The sequence below is a fragment of the Armigeres subalbatus genome, chromosome 2, assembly GCF_024139115.2.
Source record: "Armigeres subalbatus isolate Guangzhou_Male chromosome 2, GZ_Asu_2, whole genome shotgun sequence".
NCBI lineage: Eukaryota > Metazoa > Arthropoda > Insecta > Diptera > Culicidae > Armigeres > Armigeres subalbatus.
This window is the reverse complement of record NC_085140.1, coordinates 95,305,629-95,323,847: the sequence shown is the minus strand read 5'-3', so window position 1 is coordinate 95,323,847 and position 18,219 is coordinate 95,305,629. Positions and strand designations below refer to the sequence as shown.

Genomic DNA, 18,219 nt, shown 5'->3' with positions numbered 1-18,219 from the left:
CACACAATCATCAATGAAACCCTACTGACAAGAATAATCAACAATCGCCGCCGTGTATAAATATTGAAAGCACTTTTACTTATATTTAAATTTTGATATCGGTATTTCATCAGACGTCGAACGATAATGTTTATGTAAAGAACATTCATTGTCGATTATGTTGACTGACCAATTCTTAACGTAAATTTGTGACGATTGACAAAATGTATCATTAATACCCATTGAGTACATAAATACTCGAAAACAACAATTGGTCGTTGATAACGTTTTTTAAGTTTGCAGTTTAGGCTATGTGGATAAAAAAGTTATTCACGTTTTTTTTTATTAATAACCTGCAGTTTCAAAACCGTTCGAATCGAATCACTGTTGTCTGAATTATTTAATTCAATTAAGCTGATTATACTTGCATACCAAGTATTTATTTTGTGAGCTTGAATACAGGTTATTTACATACTGGAAAAAATGAACGGACGAACGAAAAGCACAGAGAGAAGCCGGAAATAGCCAAAACTGTTCCATTTGATAAAAGCAACACAGTGCCTATCGGTTGCAAAAGCGGCTAATGACTAATGGTTAGGGGCAATCACCGACCATAATTGTGCAACAACTTACAATTCGTGTCATTTTTTCCCCCATTTGCTATACGTCGTTTATTTTGTCGTTATTTATTTAGCTGTAATTTGGAGGCACAACCGGTCTGCGCCCTCAAAATAAAAACGAAGAAAACTCCCATTGTCATTAGAGTGGCCAAATTTGAAATGGATATTAGATGTTCGTGGCTGTTCAATGGCTGGCAGGTGCGGCGACCGTGGAATCAACAAACAAGTTCAGCGAACCTAATGCAATCTGTTTGCACTGGGCTGCTGACATTGTTCTAATTGGTGTGTCAAAAACCATTGGGCACCGTTCGTTCTGTACAAAGTAGAACAAGCACTAGAATGATTTTTTTTTTCGAACGATATTCAACGTTGCGTGTTTTTAGTAACGGATTCATTTTAACTGTCAACTGCTGTTTCACGCATAGTTGTCCCATACAATGAACCTCGACAAGTAAACACAAGTGAACTTAGGTGAGCTGCGAAGTTTGGAGAATATTATTATTCTTTCCAAATCGCAGTCAATAGGACAGTTATACATAGATGATAATTTGTTTTTCTCTTTTCTGTGCAATGGAAATTTCTTTCTGAGCATAGCACACTTCGATGATTGATTGGTTCGTTAATTTCCTGCAGTAGATTTGATCTGAACCTGGCGACCTTTAACCTTCTACGACCACATTCGAGGCGGTTTTTTTCTAATACTGATTGCACGGAATAGTGACATTAAGAGTTTGCGTCCGAAGCACGAATGTATATTTAATTTACGATTAATATTAATACTGCAGTAAGCGGTATACAACAACATCTGAGGCAAATCAACATCACTGCGTCGGTTTAAAATTGGTGTTTTTTTTTTGTATTTGGAACTTCTTATCTGGAACCAATAGAATTGCGCATTATTTTGCATAATTGTCCTCATAATAAAATATTCTAGTGAGAAAAAGCCATAATCTTGTAGAATGCACCTCCCTACTTTGATGAGATCCGACGTATTGAAATTAGCAGGTTTACAATACTGCCACTAAATTTTCAAAAAAAATCTTTTATATAAACAAATCCGGAATGTTGCGAGTAATCTGGCCAGATTTATCTTCCATTTTATACTAACTAACATCGCAAGCAATACAAGCTAATAAAAGCATTCAAATACGCTAAAGTTTTTTTTAAATCTCTTATAAAAGGGATACTCATTGTGATTCTGTGTTAATAAAATTTTTCGATTTTTTTAATTAAATGTGTATTTTTAAAATATGACCAAATAAGGCAAAACCGATGCAATCGCCATAATTGATATTTCTGTTACTTTTTCCTCAATTTTTTTTCATGTGAATTTTGATGAACATTAAGGCTGTTTTCAATAATTAATCGGTAACCTGGAATCGATTTATGCAGTTATTAGTACGGCGCGAACAGGAAAAGAACTTGTTCAGTTAAAGCCCCGATTAGTATCTACCCTCAACAGAGTTGAAGTTCTGTTAAAGGTTAGGTTGTAGCCTAGACTCCGAAGACTTGGTCTGCTATAAACGTGATCCCTTACACATTTGGAACGAAATATAGAGAACCCAACTGAATGGGGTTGTAAACGCTGATACCAACACTGACACTCCGTCTTGTGCGCGGATTCTTGTCCTTCACGAAATATGTCATTCGCGTATTCAAAAATGGAAATATTACGGGGGAGAGGGGTGGTGCACTAGAATGATAACATTCATAGTCACGATAAACAGTGTGGCCAGCTTTACTGAATCTAGAGGAACGACCTCGACTTTCGAGGGCAGAGAAGTTCGTCACTCAGTCTAACGAAGTGGCCCGACAGTGGCCCAAAACTGTCGCAGGAACCAACAATAAGCTATAACCCCGATGGTCGGCTTCCGAAAGGGAGTTCCTTGCACGTATTAAATTGTTGTAAGCAGGGCCCTCCTTAGCCGTGCGGTAAGACGCGCGGCTACAAAGCAAGACCATGCTGAGGGTGGCTGGGTTCGATTCCCGGTGCCGGTCTAGGCAATTTTCGGATTGAAAATTGTCTCGACTTTCCTGGGCATAAAAGTATCATCGTGCTAGCCTCACGATATACGAATGCAAAAATGGTAACCTGGCTAAGAAACCTCGCAGTTAAAAACTGTGGAAGTGCTTAATGAACACTAAGCTGCGAGGCGGCTCTGTCCCAGTGTGGGGATGTAATGCCAAGAAGAAGAAGAAGAACAAGCAGGACGAGGGCAGAACTAAAGGGTAGAAGTGATCTTTTAGTCTTCGCTCAGTGAAACGGAAACATACGCGAGGACGAATGGAAAGAGCACTGCGAGTTAGAGACTAGAAGTCGAACGTATCTCTTACATTCTCATAGAAACCTACAATTTCTGCGCTCCTCCAGAAGAAATACATACATAACAGAAATGCATTCCTCCGAAAACATCTTTGTCTTCGGTACTCCGCCGGATCCGCCATTACTACAAAATCCTGCGTAGGTACGTGGAAATTTAATACCATAACAATGAAAAAATGTCCAAGTTCGAATTAAGCCCGTAAAAGCCTCACCATCGCTTGGTGGATGAATTTATTTTTTTGTTTAATAATATTATTGAATGAAACATATCTCAAGCATAACATCTGAAATTACTTCTGTAAGACGCGTTAAGTGTAAAGCGTTAATTGTAAAGTTCTGAGAATAATATCTCTTTGGGATCCAGGGACATCTCTATTTTATTACTATCTCGAAATTCGGACTACTGCACATGTTTGCTGCCGACAGTTTGTCGTATTTCTCATGGAATGACAACCTATTCCTGGCCTCCAATAGACACCGCAGAATCGCATAAAACAGAGCAAAATAACCACAAAAGCCACACTCCATACAGCCTATTCATGATGATCCTTTCAGAGAGGAAAAACGAAGCCCCACAGCTGATGCATGGCCCCAATAAAACAACGCTCGCTCGGTAGGTAAATGTGTCAGGTTTGGCGCAATAAACCGCTAAACAGCAAGGCGCAAACCAAAGGCAAAGAAAGAAAATAGAACGAACGGGCAGCCCTTCAACTGGAGCCATGCTTCTATTACTCCTGTGATTCTGGGCACTGCATGATGATGTGCATTTTCCTTTCGCTCCGCTGCCCTTTTTTTCTTGCATATGTACGGTGTAATATACTTCAGGCTCAAAGGGCTGGTAGCGATCGTGGTCGAAAAAAAATCCTCTGAGTAAATGTACTGAAATGTAGAAAAATGAAATTGACTTTTTCCGTAACATTTTTTTATTCGCTCTTTGGCTTATTTAAGGTCAACTTTCCCAAAGAACCCATATTTTTTTACGCTCCCAAGTATTTTTAAAATTTAAAACAAAAATCGAAAAAGTCCTGTTTTTTTTAAGATTGGCCCGATTTTGAACGAACATTCCGGGTGAATTAGAACATTCCGGGTGAAATTAGGGTGAATTTTTCAGGCTTGTTCACACGTGCAGCACTTTTTCGGTTTTTGTTTCCGATTTTAAAAATAGTTAGAGGCTTTAAAAAATATGGGTTCTTCGGGAAAGTTGACCTTAAATAAGACAAAGAATCGACTGAGACAATAAAACGAGATACAATTTTTGACGGGAAAGGTCAATTTAGATTACTTCGTAATTTATGTCCTATGGGACCCTCCTTAGCCGTGCGGTAAGATGCGCAACTATAAAGCAAGTGCTGATTGAACACTAAACTTATTTTTGATCGATTTTCTTAAGTGTTTTCATAAGATGGGAATTATAAATTCCATATCCTATGCCACACCAGAGCGTTAGTGATTAATCATAGATTTAATCATGATTAATGAATAATGGGTTATTTAATCATTATTCATTAATCATAATCACACAAAAAATACGATTCAATCATTAATCACTAATCGTTAATCATAGATTTTTGCATTTAATCATTAATCACAAATCATATTCATGATTGTTTTGAGTTTATTCATTAATCATCAATTTTAATCATTGCATACATCGCTTTTATTCATTAATCTTAATCATAATCATACAATTTCAAAGGTAAAAAAACATAATTTTGTCGAACGGTTACTTGATTATTGATCATTATGCAAATCATTTAATTTGATTATTCATTATCATTAATCATTAATCATATCGATCGTTAAACATTATTCATACATATTGTGTCAACATTTAATCACGATCGGTAATCATTAATAATACTTCAATCGTTTTATTCATTATTCATAATCGTTAATCATTGTTAAAATTAATTGAATCTTTAATCATAATCATTATTCATTGTCAAAAATGAATAAATCATTAATCATAATCTTTAATCATAGAGTTGAATGATTTAATCATAGCAAAATTAATCATTCATTGGAAGCTTTATTCATTAACGCTCTATGCCACACCGTGTGTATTTTATGTATTTTTTCGCAGTAGCACTGATAAAAGAAACGACTGTTTTTTTCTATTTAGACCTTGCTATCAATTTTGTTGAAGCGCTTCGAACTTGTTAACTTACGCTTTATCAAAAGGAATCTCTTTAATTCGTTTATTGCAGAGTCAATATTGGATTGCGTTATTTGCGAATGTGGGTAATAATAATGACTTTCTACGCTAATAAATAATAATGTGGCATCTATCCCTTGCAATCGGTATAGATGCCATAAAAATCAGGGTGATATGCCACACCTACCCACTATCAGCACTTTTATGAGATATTATTTTTAGTGGGAAAATCATGTGAAATACGAAGACCAAGATATTGCAATGGATTAGAAGAAGAATACTGCCCAAAAAATCATGACGTTCTAGGATATTTGTTCCTTTCTTAATAACATGCTCCAACATCAATTATATTTGCACAAGGAACGATTTCGGCTTAATCTCTGTCGTTTTCATTGACATCATGCGTAATACTACTGAAAACATCACAATAATGAAAAACATATGAACTTGTGTCCTTTTTCTTCTTTTTCCGTTTTTTTAATCTGAGTGCATGTTATGAATTGCAAGAGCAGATACCCCACGAAAGAAAAGCAGGCATGGGAGAGCATTGCATTGAATAATATTAGGCCATCTTAGAATGTCAAACAGGTTCAAAGAACGCCGTGGATGTAGAAGTACGCAATATGTGCAATTTTTGAAAAAAAAAAACAATGTAAAAGCCTATGACTCCTCCTCGTGATATCCTATAAAAAATTGTTCTCGCGAAGAAATTGGTTTGGTTAAATCTTAATTTAAATCTTAGTTTTCAATTTCTCTAGTTGCTGCCAATAGAAATTGTGTGCAACGGTGCACGTATTTGAAGTGCAATAAAAATAAAATTACTCTTCTTTTGCCACAAGGCTCATTGATTTAGGCAATTATTTTATAGCTGGATCTCAACTTAGTGTTCTAAATGCACTTCCACGATTATTTATTGAGACGATTCTGTAACAAATGCCCGAAGACCATATTATCTGAATGGCATTGTCCCGAATGTAACAACAGACCTTTCCCGTCAAAAATTGTATCTCGTTTTATTGTCTTAGTCGATTCTTTGGCTTATTTAAGGTCAACTTTCCCAAAGGAATCACATTTTTTGAAGCCTCTAACTATTTAAAAAATCAAAAACAAAAACCGGAAACGTGCTGCATGTGTGAACCGGCCTGAAACATTCACCAGATGTTCATTTAAAATCGGGCAAATGTTAGGCCGATCTTGAAAAAAAACAGCACTTTTAAGATTTTTTTTTGTATTTTTTAGATAATATTATTTAGGCGTTTAAAAATATAAAAAAAATAAAATAAAGAATCGATTATGCGAATGAAAGTTTTTGACGCGAAATATCAATTGTCCGATTTAAACATGCACCATAGTTGAAGACAAATAGATACATACATAGAATATAGATAGAAATATAAAATAATGAAATCATGAAATTTGTCAGTTCATGAAATCATTATAATTCGCGATTTCAGAATTATTATTCATCAGTCGACAAAATGCATAACCGGTCATATTTTGTACACTCCGTTTCCAAGAAGCAAAATCGGCTGAGAAGTAGCACGCCAGACTCTCTTTCAGTGTACTCGAGTATTCAGTGTACACGCCAGTACTCATTCAGTGTACATGAAATCCTCTCATAACATGAAAGCATAATAGATTTATCAAATCATGAAACATTTTCACTTTTCGAGGAACGGATTTCTACCCGTGTAAATATTGCATCTTCTTGTACAAAAACAAAACTGTACCAGTTTTGGCCATGTTCTTAACTTGACGAATTTCTTGCATAACTCCGAAAATAAAGCAGTTTTCGAGAGTTTTATCAGTTCTAACAGGAGAGATATCCGTTATGCTTCTTCGCTGTTAAAACTGGTCAATAGTTTTTGGAAAAATATGCATTTTTTAGTGGTGGCTAAATTAGACACTAAGGTGGCCAAAACCAGAAAACAGACATAACAAGACATCTGTTGTTTTTCCTAGCCTAGGAAAAACACGAAACAAATGGCGGTTTAGCAAGCGACAAACTCGAGCAGAACTGGTTCGAGTGCCACTAGCAATTGACTGATAAATCATTACGATGAAAAAATCTCGAGTTTTATGTCTGTTTGTCTGTACTTTAACCCTTAAACTCCGAAGCCTCCTTTCAAGAGGATCGGAAACATGCTTTCAAGAGGATCGGAAACCTCATTCAAAGAGACTCGGAAGCCTCCTTTCAAGAAGTTCGGAAGTCTCCTTTCAAAAGGCTCAGAAGCCGCTTCTCAAGATGCTTGGAAGCCTCCTTTCGAGAGTCTAGGAAGCCTTTTTTCAAGAGGTTCGGAAGCCTCCTTTCAAAAGGTTCGGAAACCTCCTTTCAAGAGGCTCGGGAACCTCATTTTGAGAGGATCGGAGACCTCCTTTCTGGATGCTCAGAAACCTCCTTTCGAGAGGCTTAGAAACCTCCTTTCAAGAGGCTTAGAAACCTCCTTTCAAGAGGCTCAGAAACCTCCTTTCGAGAGGCTCGGAAACCTCCTTTTAAGAGGCTCGAAAACCTTCTTTCAAGAAGCTCGGAAACCTTTCTAGAGGCTCGGAAGCCTACTTTCAAGAGGCTCGGAATCCTATTTTTAGGGGCTTGGAAACCTCCTTTCAAGAGGCTCAGAAACCTTATTTCGAGAGGCTCCGAAACCTCCTTTTAATAGGATCGGAAGCCTCCTTTCAGGATAATTGAAAACCTCCTTTTAAGATGCTCGGAAGCCTCTTTTCAAAAGGTTCGGAAACCTCCTTTCAAGAGGCTCGGGAACCTCCTTTTGAGAGGATCGGAAACCTCCTTTCTGGATGTTCAGAAACCTCCTTTCGAGAGGCTTAGAAACCTCCTTTCAAGAGGCTCAGAAACCTCCTTTCGAGAGGTTCGGAAACCTCCTTTTAAGAGGCTCGAAAACCTTCTTTCAAGAAGCTCGGAAACCTTTCGAGAGGCTCGGAAGCCTACTTTCAAGAGGCTCGGAATCCTATTTTTTAGGGGCTCGGAAACCTCCTTTCAAGAGGCTCAGAAACCTTATTTCGAGAGGCTCCGAAACCTCCTTTTAATAGGATCGGAAGCCTCCTTTCAAGAGGATTGAAAACCTTTTTTTAAGAGGCTCACAAATCTCCTTTTAAGAGGCTCGGAAACCTCCTTTAGAGAGGCTCGGGAACCTTCTTCCAAGAAGCTCGGAAACCTCCTTTAAGAAGCTCGGAAACCTCCTTAAGAAAGGCTCGGAAACCTCCTTTCAAGAAGGTTGGAAGCCTCCTTTCTAGAGGGACGGAATCCTCCTTACTAGAGGATCGAAAATCACCTTTCAAGAGGCTCGGAAACCTCCTTTCAAGAGGCTCGGAAACCTCCTTTCGAGAGGCTCGGAATCCTTCTCTTAAGAGGATCGGAAGCCTCCTTTCAAAAGGATCGGAAACCTCCTTTTAAGAGGCTCGGGAATCTCCTTTCGAAAGGCTCGGAAACCTCCTTTTAAGAGGCTCGGAAAACTTCTTTCAAGAAGCTTTCGAGAGGCTCGGAAGCCTACTTTCAAGAGGCTCGGAATCCTATTTTTTAGGGGCTAGGAAACCTCCTTTCAAGAGTCTCAGAAACCTTCTTTCGAAAGGCTCGGAAGCCTCCTTACAAGAGGATCGGAAACCTCCTTTCAAGAGGCTCGGAAACCTCCTTTAAGAAGCTCGGAAACGTCCTTTCGAGAGGCTCGGAAACCTCTTTAAAGAAGCTCGGAAACCTCCTTTCGAGAGGCTCGGAAGCCTCTTTTCAAAAGGATCGGAAACCTTCTTTTGAGAGGCTAGGAAACCTCCTTTAGAGAGGATCGGAAACCTCCTTTTAAGAGGCTCAAAAATCTCCTTTTAAGAGGCTCGGAAACCGCCTTTAGAAAGGCTCGAAAACCTTCTTTCAAGAAGCTAGGAAACCTTTCGAGAGGCTCGGAAGCCTACTTTCAAGAGGCTCGGAATCCTCCTTTTAAGGGGCTCGGAAACCTCCTTTCAAGAGGCTCAGCAACCTTCTTTCGAGAGGCTCGGAAGCCTCCTTACAAGAGGATCGGAAATCACCTTTCAAGAGACTCGAAAACCTCATTACAAGAGGATCGGAAACCTTTCGAGAGGTTCGGAAACCTCCTTTTAAGAGGATCGGAAGCCTCCTTTCAAGAGGATCGGAAACCTCCTTTTAAGAGGCTCGGAAAACTCCTTTCGAGAGGCTCGGAAACCTCCTTTAGAGAGGCTCGGAAACCTTCTTTCAAGAAGCTCGGAAACCTTTCGAGAGGCTCGGAAGCCTACTTTCAAGAGGCTCGGAATCCTCCTTTTAAGGGGCTCGGAAACCTCGTTTCAAGAGACTCAGAAACTATCTTTCGAGAGGCTCGGAAGCCTCCTCACAAGAGGATCGGGATCCTCCTCTCAAGAGGCTCGGAAGCCTCCTTACAAGAGGCTCGGAAACCTCCTTTAAGAAGCTCGGAAACCTTATTTCGAGAGGCTCGGAAACCCCTTTTAGAAGCTCGGAAACCTCCTTTCGAGAGGCTCAGAAGCCTCTTTTCAAGAGGATCGGAAACCTCCTTTTAAGAGGCTAGGAAACCTCCTTTAGAAAGGTTCGGAACCCTCCTTTCAAGAAGGTCGAAAGCCTCCTTTCTAGAGGGTCGGAAGCCTCCTTTCTAGAGGGTCGGAAGCCTCCTCTCAAGAAGCTCGGAAGCCTTCTTTCGAGAAGCTCGGAAGCCTTCTTTCAAGAGGATCGGAAACCTCCTTTCAAAAGGCTCGGAAACCTCCTTTCAAAAGGCTCGGAAGCCTCTTTTCAAGAGGATCGGAAACCTCCTTTCGAGAGACTCAGAAACCTCCTTTCAAGTGACACAGAAACTTCTTTTCGAGAGGCTCGGAAGCCTCCTTTCAAGAGGATCAGAAATCACCTTTCAAGAGGCTCGGAAACCTCCTTTTAAGAGGCTCGACAACCTCCTTTCGAGAGGCTCGAAAGCCACCTTTCAAGAGGATCGGAAACCTCTTTTTAGAAGGCTCGGAAATCTCCTTTGAGGAGGCTCGACAACCTCCTTTCGAGAGGCTCAGAAACCTCCTTTCAAGAGGCTCAGAAACCTCGTTTCGAGAGACTCGGAAGCCTCCTTTCAAGAGGATCGGATATCACCTTTCAAGAGGCTCGGAAACCTCCTTTCAAGAGGCTCGGAAACCTCCTTTTAAGAAGCTCGACAACCTCCTTTCGAGAGGCTCGGAAGCATCCTTTCAAGAGGATCGGAATCCACCTTTTAAGAGGATCGGAAATCTCCTTTCAAAAGGCTCGGAAGCTTCTATTCAAGAGGATCGGAAACCTCCTTTTAAGAGGCTAGGAAACTTCCTTTAGAGAGGTTCGGAACCCTCCTCTCTCCAACCCGGAACCCTCCTCCTCCCTCCTCCTTTAGAAGGTCGAAAGCCTCCTTTCTAGAGGGTCGGAAGCCTCCTTTCTAGAGGGTCGGAAGCCTCCTCTCAAGAAGCTCGGAAGCCTTCTTTCGAGAGGCTCGGAAGACTCCTTTCAAGAGGATCAGAAATCACCTTTCAAGAGGCTCGGAAACCTCCTTTTAAGAGGCTCGACAACCTCCTTTTGAGAGGCTTGAAAGCCACCTTTCAAGAGGATCGGAAACCTCTTTTTAGAAGGCTCGGAAATCTCCTTTGAGGAGGCTCGACAACCTCCTTTCGAGAGGCTCAGAAACCTCCTTTCAAGAGGCTCAGAAACCTCGTTTCGAGAGACTTGGAAGCCTCCTTTCAAGAGGATCGGATATCACCTTTCAAGAGGCTCGGAAACCTCCTTCCAAGAGGCTCGGAAACCTTCTTTTAGGAGGCTCGACAACCACCTTTCGAGAGGCGCAAAAACCTCCTTTCGAGAGGCTCGGAAGCCTCCTTTCAAAAGGATCGGAAATCAACTTGCAAGAGGCTCGGAAACCTCCTTTCAAGAGGCTTGGAAACCTCCTTTTAACCTCCTTTCGACAACCTCCTTTCGAGAGGCTCGGAAGCATCCTTTCAAGAGGATCGGAATCCACCTTTTAAGAGGATCGGAAACCTCCTTTCAAAAGGCTCGGAAGCTTCTATTCAAGAGGATCGGAAACCTTTTGAGAGCCTACTTTCAAAATGCTCGGAATCCTCCTTTCAAGTGGCTCGGAAACCTCCTTTCAAGAGGCTCAGAAACCTTCTTTCAGGAGGCTCGGAAGCCTCCTTACAAGAGGATCGGAAACCTCCTTTAGTAAGCTCGGAAACCTCTTTTCGAGAGGCTCGGAAACCTCCTTTCTAGAGGCTCGGAAACCTCCTTTCTAGAGGCTCGGAAGCCTCTTTGCAAGAGGAACGGAAATCACCTTTCAAGAGGGTCGGAAACCTCCTTTCAAGAGGCTCGGAAACCTCCTTTTAAGAGGCTCGACAACCTCCTTTCGAGAGGCTCAGAAACCTCCTTTCAAGGGGCTCTTAAACCTCCTCTCGAGAGGCTCGGAAGCCTCCTTTCAAAAGGATCAGAAATCACCTTTCAAGAAGCTTGGAAACCTCCTTTCAAGAGGCTTGGAAACCTCCTTTTAAGAGGCTCGGAAACCTCCTTTCGACAGGCCCGGAAGCCTACTTTCAAGAGGCTAGGAATCCTCCTTTTAAGAGGCTCGGAAACCTCCTTTCAAGAGGATCGGAAACCTTGTTTCAAGAGGCTCGGAAACCTCATTTAAGATGCTCGGAAACCTCCTTTCGAGAGGCTTGGAAACCTCCTTTAAGAAGCTCGGAAACCTCCTTTCGAGAGGCTCGGAAGCCTCTTTTCAAGAGGATCGGAAACCTCCTTTTAAGCGGCTCGGAAACCTCCTTTAGAGAGGCTCGGAAACCTTCTTTCAAGAAGGTCGGAAACCTCCTTTCAAGAAGCTCGGAAGCCTTCTTTCAAGAGGAACGGAAACCTCCTTTCAAGAGGCTCGGAAGCCTCCTTTCAAGAGAGATGGAAGTCTCCTTTCATGAGGATCGGATTCGGAAACCTCCTTTGAAGAAGGTCGGAAGCCTCCTTTCAAGAGGATCGGAAACCTCATTTCAAGAGGCTCGGAAGCCTCCTTTCAAGAGACTTGGAGGCCTCATTTCAAGAGGCTCAGAGGCCTCCTTTCATGAGGCTCGGATGCCATCTTTCAAAAGGCTCAGAAGCCTCCTTTCAAGAGGGTGAATGCAAAAGCTCAAAGGGGTATATCTCAAGAAAAAGGTTAAGATCCGATGCTCTACGGTTTCAGCACGCCTACTTTTGTACTTCAACATGTGGGAAAACCCAGATTAATCCACCTAGCGTTGGTGATGTCTTTCTCGCTCCTTATAAAAAATGAGAAAAACACATTAGAGATGTCAATAACAATAACTCAAAAACTCGTTTGCAAATTTGAAGGAATCAAGGAATGCATCACAGCTAAGTTTTTCATGCTAAATCGCTTTGTCTCAATCATTTACCAAACAATCATTTTGCTCCAAAATGCTTTTGAAACTAAATTGCAAATTGAGAGAAATTTTATGTTTACATATGCACTGCCATTTTACGCATAATTGTCTCATGTACTTAGGAATGCGTATGACGACAGTGCACGAGTATCTATTGTTCTATGCGATAAACGTCGATTCTCAGTTTTTATCGAAGTAGAACAACAGAAAACCTACAATGATTCCACTCCCCTCGGTACTGGGTTGGATGCGTTTCTTCTTAGGCTTGATTTGGGTCGTCCATGAGTTTTGAGATTTTGAGTTTTAATCAACACTGCCGTGGCCTAATCGAACAAAAATGGGCTTATAATCAGTGAGAGTATGCCTTGTTTACCTTTGGCTTCCACGGTCTACGAGATTTATATTTTAACAGCTTCAGAGAAAGTGCTAATTAGCACTCCATGATGCAGTACTCAACAAGAATCCTGTTTCGTATTTGAACCACCTGGCTTCCGTTCAAGATTACAAATGATATCATAAGACAATTAGCATCAATTTGGATGTATTGAATTTTGACACGAGCGTGTTATAAACTGTAACAAGTTTTAGAGGATGGAATTGTGATTTAATCGATTACATCACTTAATTCGGAGCTCGATTTCACCTGTAAAGTTGTTTTTAGTATCTCGCATTCATTTTTTATTTCAAATAAGAATATTAAATATATTTAAATAAATTTTGATTGTATATTATATGATGCTTATTTTGGGCGTGAGACAAATAAGGCAAAATTTCAAAACTTCCTTAGAAAAACCCAGATTAATCCACCTAGCGGTGATAGTGCCTTTCTCGTGTTTTTTTTCGAGTGAGTAATTTTTACGCACTTTTGGTATAAAAAAAGCATTTTGTCCTTAACTTCTGAGCCCGATCCGGCCAATTTTTAATAGGAAACAATGGGACAGGATTCTGCGTCGAATGCAACTTGTTGCATTGTTGTTGAACATAATTCAAAATAACATTTCGAATAATTCAGATAAAACGCATAAAATTTCTTGGCGATATAGAGAAGAATTTTTCGATAATGTGACGGGAAAATAGAGAAGAAGTTTAAGTGAAAAATCAGGGGAAAGTCCGGAAGAAAAAATCCCGGAGAAACAAAAGCATAATAAGCCTCTTTCGTTTAAGTACAGAACGACAAAAACGTATTATGCAACTGTCCCTTCATTATGATTTCTCACGAAAGATATTTTAGTTACAAGATAAATATTGTCGCTTCAGTTCCCTTTATTCTGCTGTCCGAAACATGTGTGGTACTTACTTAACTGTCAAATCGTATGTATTTTTCCTTCAATGACATTTAGATCCCCTATCCTCGCCAGCGAAAGATGTTCCGGACAGCGACGACAGCGACAACCTTTATCTAGTAACTAAAATATCTTTTTTTCTCACGCATTAACTTGAATCAGTATACTATATATACAGTACTAGTTGACCCGGCAGACGTTGTCCTGCACAGTAGGCGAGAATGTGTGTTCCGAACTGCCCATGCAAAGTTCGCATAGGAAACACAATTTTAGTTATTCACGGTTTGCTAAACTTTACTCGTAATTTTCGCATTAGGAAATATCATATAAACCCGTCGGAAACTATAACGAATGTTTCTGCTGAAGAAATGAAAAAAATCCAACCAGCCGTTTTCGAGTTATGCGGATACGAACACAGACCATTTCATTTTTATATATAAGATACAGCCGCTAACCGCAAGTCGAGCACATCTGTATATGGGCCTCCATATACAGATGTGCTCGACTTGCGGTTAGCGGCAGTATACTATATATAGAGAATAACAGATCCCAATGGTCTTTCTTGGAACTCCACGAAACACTCCGGGGGGACCTGTTGACGGGAACATTTCAGTGCATAGTTAAAACTGTCGTGGGGCTCCGTAAATGGCCAAATTTGATTTAAATCGGTTGAAAGCAGTCATACAACAGGTATACGAAATAAGTCAAAATTTGATGATTCATTTATGATGATAATCATTTAATGATTAATTCAACTTTAGACAGGTTGAACAATAGATAGACTAATCTCATATTACAATAACAATTATTGCACAGACAAATAGACATAACACATTGAACATTTACTCATCAAATTCATCGTCATTTAAACACTAACGACATCTATTGATTTCAGTTAGTTGGGTAAATCACGAACCAGATGGCGGTAGTGAGCAAATGTCAAACTCGAGCAAATCCGATGCGCGCGCCTCTAGTGACCGATTGGCCATCTAATGATTATTTGAATTGACTAGTAAATCAGTGAACGATGGAAATTTGACGAGTGTTATGTCTGTTTGTCTGTGATTATTGTTTATTAGCACATAGCTGGAAGACTTAAGGCTCAAGGCTCCATAACTCTGTTTTGAAAATTAATGACGTTATTGCCTGTTAGTATTGGTGAGGCAATTAGTACGAAAAAGTGACGAAAATTTGAGGTGGGTGGAAATGGGGTGGTAAAAGCTTGTCAGCTGCTACATAATGTTGCCAGATGCAACAAAATGTTTACTTTTGAGCATTTATGAAATATTTCTTATCTTCTTCTTCTTCTTCTTCTTATTGGCATTACATCCCCACACTGGGACAGAGCCGCCTCGCAGCTTAGTGTTCATTAAGCACTTCCACAGTTATTAACTGCGAGGTTTCTAAGCCAAGATACCATTTTTTTGCATTCGTATATCATGAGGCTAGCACGATGATACTTTTATGCCCAGGGAAGTCGAGACAATTTCCAATCCGAAAATTGCCTAGACCGGCACCGGGAATCGAACCCAGCCACCCTCAGCATGGTCTTGCTTTGTAGCCGCGCGTCTTACCGCACGGCTAAGGAGGGCACGGCTAAGAAATATTTCTTATATGGAAACTTATTTTAAAATTCTTCATTCACCGCTGGGCTTTCAACATACAGTGTTGGGGAAAGCAGAGTATATGTAACTAAGAGTGGCCACATGTGCCGCATTTGACAGGTCTCCTGCTCGTTTGGAACATGATTTTGTATGGGAATGACAGATGAATTTTGTTCCAATTCTGACAGTGTCGCCACTCTTAATTACATACACTCTGGGGGAAAGTATAGTAAAACACTTTGATTATCCGAATATTTACATTTTATCCGGTAAAATTTCGTGCACCGAGCACACTGAGACAGTTTCCCAAATGAATGTATGACGAAATTAAGTCTTTTTTATTTTTCATCCGCAGACTGTTTGTTTGCTGCTGCGTGAGTCTCTTGCCATCCATCCACACTTTCTTGTGCGCAGTGCAAATAGAACAGAATCGAGTTGAATTAGGCTGTGCCACACAGTCTTGAAAGAGTGCTAGCCACAGATACTGATTTATTAGTTCTAATCTGTAAAATGAGTAAGGAATAATGAAATGTATATTTGCCACCAAAACCGATTATACGTTGAGAAATTATTGATTGATTGTGGGGGGAGAAAATAGTAAAAGTATGCGATGTCGTCTGCTTGGTCGAGGCTGCTACTGCGGCTGCCGTGGTTTTGTTTTTTTTTGACTGCATGGTAGGATGAATGGTACGGTTAAATTAAATGTCAACCATTCTCCACCCTGCCAACAGAAGCTTGCATAATCTTTTCTTTTTTTTCTGGTTGATTTGATTAATTCGACAAACCGCAATAATTATTTGATTAAATAAATCTGGCAACGATGAAATGATGATTCTTTTCTTGTATATGCATAAAGTTGTTTGCGTGTCGACTAGCATATTCGATGTATTGTTTTGATATTTCTAAGTTGCTTTGCCGAGATTTTGAGCGCACTATTTCACCTAATGCGGTAGTGAATTTGGGTGTTCCGAATTTTGCAACATTCACAATACGGCCGTCAAATTTGTCTCTCACTTCAAATTTTTTAAAGCAGTTTTCGTTGGTTTTCCGACATGAAGGGAAGAAAATGGTGTTCGATATCAAAGACAAAAGTGAAAGTTAGGTAGTGAATTATATTTAGTTGTGATAAAATCAAGAAAACGGCGAGAAAAGAACAAGTGAAAAACTGAGTGCATGTTCAAAATAAGTGTATGGGTGTGTTTCGATCGTTCGGAGTTGGTGTGTGTACAATTAGTATACTGAAAATTTGTTTAGGAAAAAAGCAGTTTTAAGCGCTTTTCAGTAAAATAATTAATAATTAGTTAGCTAGGTGAGTGAAAAATTCATATAAAAATACCATGAATACATATACGTTGACAGAGGTAAGTTGGTGAATAGCAGTGAAATATTGAATTTTGGCTAAAATTGCATTAGTATTAGTGCGAATGAGAACAAAATCATCTTCATCATCAAATTGATTACGGTTTATAGAGCCTTAAATGACTACATTCTTCTACGATTAGATGTTAAAAAAAGGGAACCCGCCACCAGCCCTGATTACATGTAAAGGTACATAAGCATTGCAATTGCATAAAAGGGTTTTCCGGCCTTGCATTTGGGAAACGGATGGTACGATTCCCTCATTACAAACCCGCAACCAACCAACACGAAAATGGAACCAGAGCGGTACAAAACACTGCGAAGTCAGAGACGAATAGACGATAGCATGAACAGAGAAAAATATTGATTTAATAACCCATTTTACCTTTTGATGTTGGATTGACTTGCTCCGGTGGACGACCCGATGACTGGTCAAAGTGCAGGCTTTATCTAATCCCTTCGGGAGTATTGATACTCCGGTTAAGCTTTTCCAACGTAGCGATTTTTGAAACTGCTCTGTTCGAAGTATGTATAATCTTTGAATGGTTCGTCACCTTCTGGCGCCTTCTATTCCGCTTTTCAGCTATTTGTTCCTCCGGTTCTGCTTGACTGGCTTTTTTTACGAGACGAATCTCTTTCACATATTATTTCTTTTCACTTATGCCTGAGGTGGCATGTTTCGTTTTTAAATAAGGTACACCAAATTATTTCACCTTCACTTCTTGAACCTGGTTTTCCTTTTATAACTTGGAACCCAAAATTTTCCACTTGGAACCGCACCTACAATAAATAATTTGCGTTTCTTCTTGATCAATGACTTTGCCTTCTCAGCTTCACATCTTCCGAATTTCAATCCATCTTCGGTTGTGACGTCGACTCCTGAACTTTTACAGATTCCGTCTGCTGCACGGTTTCTCAACCTGCTGATGATGCAAAAATTTTCCACTCGATTTCACTGCACTACACAACGGAAATCGGATCCCCGAATCGACCGCGGCGGACATTCACATCCCCCGTAAGGCAATCGATGCTCCCGAAAACGCGTAACTCACGGCGACGGAATCGCGAAGCCAATTTTGGTTCACAAACCAATCGAAATCCACACAGTCACGGGCTGAACGCAGAGAAGACCGTTCGTCTGTCCATCCGTCATACAATGATTTTCTGTCCACTTTGTGCCATATACAAACACGGTCTTAACGGGACGCGGGGAACGGGAGAAAGAAGCGCTGGTGCTGCTGCAGTGCACTTACCTAACCCACCAGGCTAGTGAATGGTTTGTTCGTGGGGACACTACAGTGGGGACGGGACGGGAAGACGTAACACAACACCATCGGCCCCATACCAATACAACTGCGCTGTCGATAGGATCTTGGAGAAGCGCTGGTGGATGGGGAGTTTGGTATCACTGTGGTCGTGCAAGCTGCTTCCGAAAATAAACAGAAAAAAATGTAAACAGTGTCCCCGACGGAGCGCCGCGACGGGAGAGAGTTGATTTTGAAAGAGAGATCTG

The 18,219-nt window shown here is 40.4% G+C and overlaps 1 protein-coding gene across 4 annotated transcripts in view; it reads right to left on the bottom strand.

Annotated features, from left to right (window-relative positions):
* Positions 1-17,951, bottom strand: part of LOC134210117 (probable beta-hexosaminidase fdl) — a 158,001-nt gene extending 140,050 nt beyond the window's left edge. For 3 of the 4 annotated variants that reach the window (XM_062686139.1, XM_062686141.1, XM_062686142.1), the window contains exon 1: positions 17,092-17,951. The gene's annotated coding sequence lies outside the window, so the exon portion shown is untranslated. The remainder of the gene's footprint in view (positions 1-17,091) is intronic. The other variant, XM_062686140.1, reaches the window with a different exon arrangement.
* Between the last annotated feature and the right edge of the window lie 268 nt (positions 17,952-18,219).